Source organism: Gossypium arboreum, chromosome 6 (genome assembly GCF_025698485.1).
Source record: "Gossypium arboreum isolate Shixiya-1 chromosome 6, ASM2569848v2, whole genome shotgun sequence".
NCBI classification, from domain to species: domain Eukaryota; kingdom Viridiplantae; phylum Streptophyta; class Magnoliopsida; order Malvales; family Malvaceae; genus Gossypium; species Gossypium arboreum.
This window is the reverse complement of record NC_069075.1, coordinates 99,648,506-99,658,485: the sequence shown is the minus strand read 5'-3', so window position 1 is coordinate 99,658,485 and position 9,980 is coordinate 99,648,506. Positions and strand designations below refer to the sequence as shown.

The window sequence follows — 9,980 nt, the reverse complement described above, 5'->3', positions numbered from 1 at the left end:
TAGACTCATTTAAGATAACCTTAAAAAGGTTGAGATAGACATTGTCTAAAGTAACCCTTAAAAAAGGTTAGGATAGACTTGTTTAAGGTAACCTTAAAAAGGTTTGAGATAGACTTTATTTAAGGCAACCCTTAAAAAAAGTTAAGATAAACTCGTCTAAAACAACCCTAAAAAGGTTAGTATAGACCTTGTCTAAGGCAACCTTTAAAAAAGTTGAGATAAAGCCATTTAATACAACTTTAAAAAAGTTGGGATATACCTTATCTAAGACAACTTTTAAAAAGGTTGGAATAGACTCGTCTAAAGCAACTTTAAAAAAGTTGGGATAAACATTATCTAAAATAACTTTTAAAAAAAAGTTGAAATAGACCCGTTTAAAGCAACCTTAAAAAGGTTGGGATAAATCAAAAGGTTGGGATAAACCCATCTAAGGTAACCTTAAAAAGATGTAGATAGACATGTATAATGTAATTTTTTTCTATTTTTATTATTTCAATATTAATATATTTTTATAAATATTTATAGTGAATAATGATAGGAATTGTGCTTTAAATACAACTAAAAAATATAAAATATAAAATTAAAATTAAAATAATGATTGAATATTCATTACAAAAATCGATCTAACAATCAAAATAAATGTTACATTTAGCTGAAATGTATACCACTAACATTCAATTCAATGTACAAAAGTAAACAAATAAAAAAATACCTAAGACGATGGACATTGATATTGATGTTGTACTACAAAAAAGCTAATACAGTTTGAAACTGCAACTTCAATTCCAAGAAACTCTGTTGATCTCTTATTTCTACAAAGGTAGCCCCAAGTAGTGAAATATATCCAGATCCAAGTATACCATATAACCTAACAATCCATTTTGTTTACTACCTACTTGTAACATATGCAGTTTTCTCTCTTTTCACCTTTATCGCTTCCCGACTCTTGGCTATATTTAGTCTTATCGCTCGAGCCCCAACCTAGCTGTAAGCCAATTGCAGACCTCATTCATCTCTTTAGGGATTGTGTAATGACCAATCCTGCACAAACCGGATCAAAAACTTAAAACTTTGTCTGGTTTTGTATTCTCTTTTAAGATCAAAAGGACTGAGAATAAAAAAATAAAAAAAAAACAAAGGACTGAGTGTTTAAGGTTCTTGCACTCAATTCTACACAAACAACACTTAATTTCATTTTTACTGTATCTTCTATAATAGATATTTCTTTATCATAATTGCAAACACAATGAATACTTCATCGTAATGGTTTATTACTATGAATCTTGGTATCACATGTGCGTTACCATTGCATTCTAATATAACAATTAGAGAAGTTTCAGGTGGTTTGAAAGCTTCAAAAGGGAAATTACACTGATATCCTAAGAGAAGAGGAGGAAGCTGAGGAGAGAGAGAAACAGAAAATATAAAAGTTTGCAAGATGGAGAAAAGGATGGAACATAAAGAAGATAAAAGCTTAGAATAGAACAAGTACTCTACATAAAATTCTGAAAACGAGAATACTTTGTTTACCAGGAGTAACATACACAAATGCTGCAGGGTTGTATTGGAGAACTTGTGCATGAAGTTCCAAGGGCTCCAAATGGTCATGCGAAACTGAATCTGCCTCATCCCTAAGATTCCTGGACAAAAAAGAAGAAAGAAATATAATCACTTGCTTACACCTAAGACTGGCACCTCAAATCCATAATTAATCATTTAATATTCCATTGTTTGTTACTTTTCTTATATTTGGCTTTTGTTTATGGGAAAAAAATAAAAAAAAATTTGAAAAATCAAAATTACAGTTATTTAACATAAAACGCATAATTTTACTTTCATCTTTTTCATAAATGATAGAATTATGTATGCTCTAAATCGTTCTTTCAAATGAGTATAATTTTACCTTTTAACAACTTCGAAAAGAAAATATAGAAAATAGCAAACGCCGAACAGCAATTCAATCAAATAGCAACTATGTGGGAGCTTTAACCAATAAATTCAAATTATTCAAAAAAAGAAGAAGAGATAAAGCTTATATAATCAATAACAATATCAAAGACTTAGAAGTCCAAATATTTTCTTTTAGATTTCACTGCATTGAGAAAACATTAAAAATTTGAGCTAAAATTTCAAATTCACTAGAATTTTGAACACTTACAGATATGAAACGTCAGTTTCGCGAAGCAGATCAGCAATTCGACTAGCCTGAGCTTATTAATTTGCTGTCGGTTCAAAGACCTGGAAGCTCCAACAGCTGGGTCGTCAAACAGCCGGAGCTCCAGATTCGAAGCACCACAGAAAACAGGCAACGAAGGAAGCGGCAAGCACTGCGCCACCTCGGATTGGATGGTGTGTGGTTTGCATAAAAAACCACCATTAGTAGAATATAATGTTAGCTTCACGGAAGTTATTGCATAAAAAAAATTATCTTATATGCCAAATACAAGAAAAATGAAAGTTTTTTAAAACTAAATATATTAAATTGAAATTCGGTTCACAGCTCTAATCATCTGTTAACAATTTATTAACAAGTTGAAATCTTTTTAAACTATAGAGAACGGAGACAGAGAGAGAAAACCTGTAGTTCAAAACCAGTATATAAAAAGAGCAGGAAGGAACTCAACATAGCTAATTTGAGACAAGTGAGTTGACTTCATGACAAAACAAAAATGAAAACAACGAAAAAATCGAATTATAACGCCCAGTCCTTTTACATTTTCTAGCCAACCAGACAGATCAAAATGTACAAAATCTAACAACCACCCCAAAAGCCGCAATTACATTACCAAAAATTTAAATATTTTTATAAGAAATAAAATTTAAAATCAGGGAAAGAAGGGGAGGAAAGCCAACGAGAAAAAGAGAGATAGGAAAAACAACCAGAAATGGCCATGGCGAATCCACAACCGCCACCGCATACGTCGGTCCAAGAATGGTCAATGGAATCCGGAATCGGCACAAGAACCGGCGATACAAGCGGAGCTCGTTGCGGTAACGGTCCAGGTAAATATCCCCACATGAAAAGCACACTCTCTCTATTAACTACCTCCATTTTTGTTCGGAGAGTTGAAAATGAGTGGTTCTTTTAGTAAATATTGTAGGAATCTAAGGGTAATTTAAAAGGAATTAGGGTTTCATTTGAAAAAACCAAGTACAGAAGAAGTTTTGAGCCCTAAGAAAAAAGAGAACAGATTTGAGAAGAAAGGAAAAAGAAATTGAAAAGAGATAAAATAAATGGCGGGGAAAAAGTGTGAATTATTTTTTTGGGGAGTGCAAAAAAATAAGAATTCAAATTGATGAAAAAATATAAATATTGAAAATTAAAATTTACCATGATCAACTCTTTTAGAAATTAAGTTGATAGATGAGTATGGCGTGGTCTAGTATTGTTGAAAGGATTTCTTTTTCAATATGAAATTTTAATCATGACTTAAATGTATACTTAAAATTTTAATTTTGATTTAATTATACATATTTTAAAAATAAATATATTTTATTTTTATATTGAATAAATATAAATATTTATATATGTAATATATAAATATAAAATGATGTTATATCAATAATTGTGTTAATAATTTACAAGAACTGAATCAAATTAAATTTCATATATACAATTGCACATTAAACCATTGTTCATGTATGCTTTTGGGATTTATCTCATTTTGATATTTTATTTTTAAAAAATAATAATTTATATTTATCTTATTTATGATTAAAATTTTAAATATATATAATATAAAATTTTGAAATATTTATATTAAAAAACTCTAAAATCATAAACCCCAAACCCATAAACACAAAACCTAAAACCCAAACTCACAAACACAAAACCGTAAAATCTTAAATCATAAACTATAATCCCTAAACCTTAAACACTAAACCTTAAACCATAAACTAAATTGATTTTTTGCGACATTTTTATTAAAAACCTTATTCACACTCGAAGCTATTAAGTCATTTTTAATTTGAATATATATAATTATTCACACTCATGATGTAAAATTTTAAGAATATTCATATTTTAAATCCAAACATATTAGTTTAAGATATTAATACTATAATTTTTATTTAATATAAATTAATTTATTAGAAAAGTGATAGGTGGTACATTGGGAGTTAGTACATAAGAGTTCTTCTTTTCATATGGCAACACTTTTATATAGTTGGGAAAGCTATAACACAAGTCGGCATAGTGTTAGATAAAACTGACTCTTATTTAAGCATTGCCTTAGGTATGCATATCCCGACCCTTATACAAAGAGTTGGCCAAAGCATATGTTGGCAGTTTATCCCAACACTTAGGAAAGTGTCGGCATAGTGTTCACAAAGTCGAATCTTATTTAAGTGTTGCCTTAGGCATGTATATACCAATTCTTATCCAAAGAGTTGGCCAAAACGTATGCCGACAAGTCTATCCCAACACTTAGCAAAGTGTCGGCATAGTGTTGAACAAAGCCGACTCTTAATTAAGCGTTGTCTTAGGCATGCATATCCTACCTCTTATACAAAGGGTTGGCAAAAGTGTATATCAACAAGTCTATCCCAACACTTAGGAAAGTGTCGGCCCAAAAGTGTCGGCATAGTGTTAGACAAAGCCAACTTTTATTTAAGCGTTGCCTTAGACATGCATATCCCAACTCTTATATAAAGAGTTGGCCAAAGTGTATATCGACAAATCTATCCCAACACTTAGGAAAGTGTTAGCCCAAAAGTGTCGGCATAGTGTTAGAAAAAGTCGACTCTTATTTAAGCGTTCCCTTAGGCTTGCATATCCCAACTCTTATACAAAGTGTTGGCCAAAGTGTATGTCAACAAGTTTATCCTAACACTTAAGAAAGTGTCGCAATAGGCCTGTTTTGTTGTAGTGTTAGACTAATGTGAACTCAAAAAATTAAGGACTAAAATAGGAAAAAAATTTCAAATTCAGAGATTAAATGTTGTTTTATCCAAAAAATAATACTTAGGGCATGTTTGGTTGGATGTAATAGCCCATGCATTCCAGCTCTATTCAATGGGTCCATCATAAACAATTGTTATGTTTGTTGTAACAGGCCGTTACGGGCTGAATGGAACAAGTTTTTATTACAATACGACCTGTAATAATAATTTAGGGATTTAGGGTTTGAATTGGTTATTCAATAACACCCGTGTTTACACTTTTTTTCTTTTTGAACCAAAATATCCTAACAATATCTTACCAGAACTTCATTCACTTTGCTTTGCTTCTTCTCCTCTACAGGTAAATATGGGTTCTATGCTCTCTTTTTTCTTTCCTTTTTTTGAATATTTTAATGAGAATTTATGGGTTTTTTTTTTTTTTAGTGTTGTTTTTACTATATATATTCTTAACCATTTCAGTTTGGAGGTTTTTATTGGGTTTAAATCTATGAGATTTTTAGGTTAGATTTACTGATATAGGCATACATTACTATATGGATGAATAATTTTATTACATTTATCTAATTTCCATGTTGAAATGATTTTTACTATACATTTTTGTGTCTATTCGATGTTTAGTTGAGGAACATTACTGATATGGATTATGGAGTATACCTTTGGCAATATCTTTACAAATTATTACTCCAACTTTTATATTTGTTGATTTTATTATTTATATTAAGTCCTATGCATAGTAATTCAGCTTTGTTAACTTATTATAACTTGATAAACTCCATTGTTCTCTAGAGTTTAATGTTTAGAGAACTGATATTTTCCATTTGGGTTTGTGGCCTTGCCACTCCTTTGGTTTTGCACGCTTGACTGCAAGCGTTTTATTTTATTTTAGGCATTCTTGTTGATATTTTTCTCGGAACTGGTAGACAAAACCTTTTTCATTGGAGTAATATTTCATTTGTGTCTAGAAAGAATCTGCCAATTGTCTTTTCTTTATATGCTATTCTATTTATCACAAGCATTAATTTTGTATCTTATTTGTATTAAGAGAACTTAAACCCTATGGTTGCTAATTTTTCTTTTAGTGTTAAAATATGCATTTTTCAATTCTTAAATCATTTTCTTTTCCATTAGTACATATACATAGATGTCATGTTGTTTACAAATTCACATTACTTAATAATATTTATTATCTTATAAAATAATATTTTTTGATAATTTTACAATTAAATTAAAATAATATTTATTATTTTTCATAAAATGTTTATTTTTAAAATAATTTTACAATTAAGTACAGAAAGAGCCAAATTTGAGTGTGAAAATGTAAAACAATTATTACTACATAATTGCTAAAACTATTATTTTAATAAATAAATTTTAGTTGATATATTATTTCTATAAAATGTAAATTTTATATAAAACATATTAATGAAAATCTTTAATAAATAGAATTACATTTATAAGATTTATTAAATATACAATTTAAATCCCACTAATTAATATTGTTTTTAATTAATAGACTGTTGGCCTTCGAAATAAGTAGGAGCATTGCCTCCGAAGTGTTAAGTCAACAAAAATCAGAAATGGTCATTTAAGAAAGTGATTTAAAATTATATCTGACCTCATGTGAAGTAAAAAGATTAACTGAGGATGAGCGTTATTGTGCGTTGAGCAAAATTCTAAATCATCCAACGCAAATACTCATTTTCTTTAGTCTACATTCTTTTGTGCAATTAGAATTGGTTAGAAGATTTCTTTGTGACCATTAAAAATCATGGTTGTGTTGGTGATGTTTTGATAACTTTTTATATATGTAATATTTGGATGGTATAATGATATGATAGAATGCCACCAACTGTTGTAACTTTTTTTATCTAAAATTTAACATATAGATTATGTCATATAAGTTAATGACATTATGTAACTTTTGTTATTGTATGAACATTATGTTTGGATGTAAAATATAATTCTCAACCTATTTATTACTTCTAATTAAATTATTTGTTTCGCTAATTATATTTTAGCACATTAAATATATATTGCGTTTAAAAATAATTTTAATAATAATTAGATTAAGAATGTTATTAATTCATGTATTATTTTATTAAATTGTATTTAATAATAATTATGTTAAAATATGATTAAATTATTTATTAAAATATAATTAATAATGATCTTATTAAATTTAACAATAACAACAATAATCATCTACCTACAAAAATTTTGCTTAGGTATTTTGATCATTTAAACCTTTTACTTATGCTATTACAACGTCTATTACATTCAACTAAACACAAAAATACTATTACAACTTTATTTTATTCCATTAAGCCAAACAATTAAATTACTGATTACAGCCCTATTCTATTCACTCCAATCAAGGTTTGATGTCTATTATGAAGCTAGTTACCTCCTAGATTATTTTGGATTTAAGTAAGATAAATGTGTGAGCTCCATCCAATTTTTAATTCGATTATAATTTTTATAAATTTCTTTTCTTTTCTTAATACTTTAAGCTAAAAGCAACGCTTTTATTTAGAACCCGATTTTGAGAAAGAAAGTTCATCATTTTTAAAAGCCACATAATCATGTGTTGTTATATTAACACTACTTGTAAATTTTGAAAAATTCATTCATAATAATTTATATATTTAAGACTTTTCCTTATTATAACTACAAACGAAAAGTACAGCCTATAAAACAATTCAATGCAGAAATCTCAATGATTTTAGCAAATATGAAATAATTTGAATTTAAAATAATTCAATTCATCTAAATACACAATGCTTTAATTTCAAACATATATGATCTGAATCAAATTAACCTAAATTTTTAAAACCTAAATCAATTTAAAATCACTTAGATCAACTCAATTTCAATTTTAATTTCTCTAGATTAAGCCTTTTTTAAGTAAATATGTAAAATATTTTAATTTTTATATGTTATATATTACATAATATATAAATATAATATAATATAATATATTATAGATTTAAAAAGTAAATTGAGTCGATCTAAACATAAACCTTAAATGTTTAAACTCAAATCTAATTTATATTTTAAAGTAACATAATTTTTTAACCAAATCACATACAAGCCTAATATTTTTTTATTTGAAATTTCCACCTTCCACTTCCTCAATAATAACTTTAAAAAAAAAGCCCCTGAATTTGGGAAATTATTATAGTGGTATACTAGTATAGTGAAAGCCCCGCAAAAGCAGTAGCCTCTATTAAAATTTAGGGCTAAGTTTTCATTGTTAGGCCTATGTAAATTGCTTTACATCCAGACTGGCCGGCTTCAATCTAATGTTTGGGTCTCAATTTAGACTATTAAAATGGTTATATCTTTCCAGTGGGCAGCCTTTGGTGGATCTATTTTATCCATGGGCCAATTTGTACTTCAAATTCATGAAGAAACAACATAACTTTTATTCATTGTTAATGGAATTAATAGTAAAATATATGGTTACATGATTAATTTATTAAAAGTACTGATAAAAATGAAAGAATAGAATACTTAAAATTAATAGAAGAACTTTATGAAAAACATAAAGATCTATTTACTCAGTTTAATTATCATTATATGTTAAATTATGATACTACAGAAAGTAGTAGTTCTAGTAATTCTGATAGTCAAGAAGATTTAAAAGTAATTAGTTATAAATCTGATGAAGAAAATACTTCAACAGATGAGGATGAAAATATAGAAATTCCAGAACCAAAGGACACTGATCAAACAGATCCTTATGGTAAAAGAAAACTAGAATCAGATATTCAAAAATATGATTATCTGAGACCTTTAAATAAAGATTTTGAGACAGTTGAAAATACAACTAGGATTTTTGGTAATCAAACCTAAAATATAGCTACTAATGAAATTAAAACCGAATATACAGGAGAATCTTCTAATCAACAACCAAGTCAAATTTTACCTATACCACATAGGATAGATGATTTAAATAAAAGAAATGTGGCCCAAGGTGGAATATATTTAGACTTAACTAATATTCCAATATCAGACTATGAAAAAACTAATATTTCAATATTAGACTATGAAAAAACTATAGACGATTGGGCACAGTCAATGACAATTGTTGTAAACAACAACGGTACTTGGTCAAAAGAAAAATTCTTAAATTATTTTGTAAGAACTTTTCAAGGAGATGTTTTACAATTTTTAAGACGTTGGGAAGAATCAGAAGTAGGAAAAATCCAAAAAGGACAACTAATTAATCAAATAGGTACTCCTAAAGATCTTTTAAAAGGATTAACAAATATTCTAAAAACAGAATTTTGTGGTTATTTTGATAAAAAAGATCAAGATAGCATAGCCAGTTATACTTTGTCAAAAATTAAATTATGCGATATTAGATATCTAGAAGAATTTTCTAAAAAAGTTCTTCATGAATATCAAAAGTTAAAAAATGAAAATATAGAATTTTGGAAAAACCAATATTTTCATAAACTACCCCCACCATGGGATGAGATATGTATAAAAAAATATACGTCCTATTTAGATAAACATAGTAAAGAAGCGGCGATAGCAAAAGAAAATATAGATTCTATAGGAAATAGGATCAATTTTATGAAGAAAGAATAACTTTACATTGTTTACGACTAAAGTCGCTAAACAAGTAAAAATAAATTAAGTTATAGTCAATTGTACAAAAATTCTAGAAAATGAATGGGAATTTGGATGTAAAACAATACGTCCTAATACTTATAAAAAACATAGAAAGAAAAATAGAAAATATAAATTTATTAGATGGAAACTAGGAAATAAAAGATATACTGGTAATAATAAGAAAAGAAAAATTTGTTAGAAGAAAACTTCTAAAAGATCTAAAAATAAATATGCAAATGTTTTATATGTGATGAAGAAGGTCATATAGCACCAAACTGTCCTAATAAAGAAAAAAGTGCTAAAAAAATGATTAAAAGTCTTGAAGAACAAGATTTAGAAATCTGTTATGAAGAGGAAATAAATCCTGAAGAAATATTATATGAGTTAATATCAAAAACAGATTCTGATTCAGATGAAGAGGAATATATATTTATGTTTAATGTAGGAAGTAGTTCTAA

The 9,980-nt window shown here is 27.7% G+C and overlaps 1 long non-coding RNA gene across 2 annotated transcripts; it reads right to left on the bottom strand.

The window, feature by feature from the left end:
* Positions 1 to 566: 566 nt before the first annotated feature.
* On the bottom strand, positions 567 to 3,312 carry LOC108484688 (uncharacterized). Of its 2 annotated transcripts, XR_001871293.2 has the most exons (4): positions 2,881 to 3,312; positions 2,159 to 2,327; positions 1,531 to 1,640; positions 567 to 1,041 (listed from the first exon to the last, which is right to left on the bottom strand). It is a non-coding gene; the product is annotated as an uncharacterized LOC108484688 (long non-coding RNA). The 2 variants fall into 2 exon arrangements; XR_001871292.2 differs by having other exon boundaries at positions 2,159 to 3,300.
* Positions 3,313 to 9,980: the final 6,668 nt, after the last annotated feature.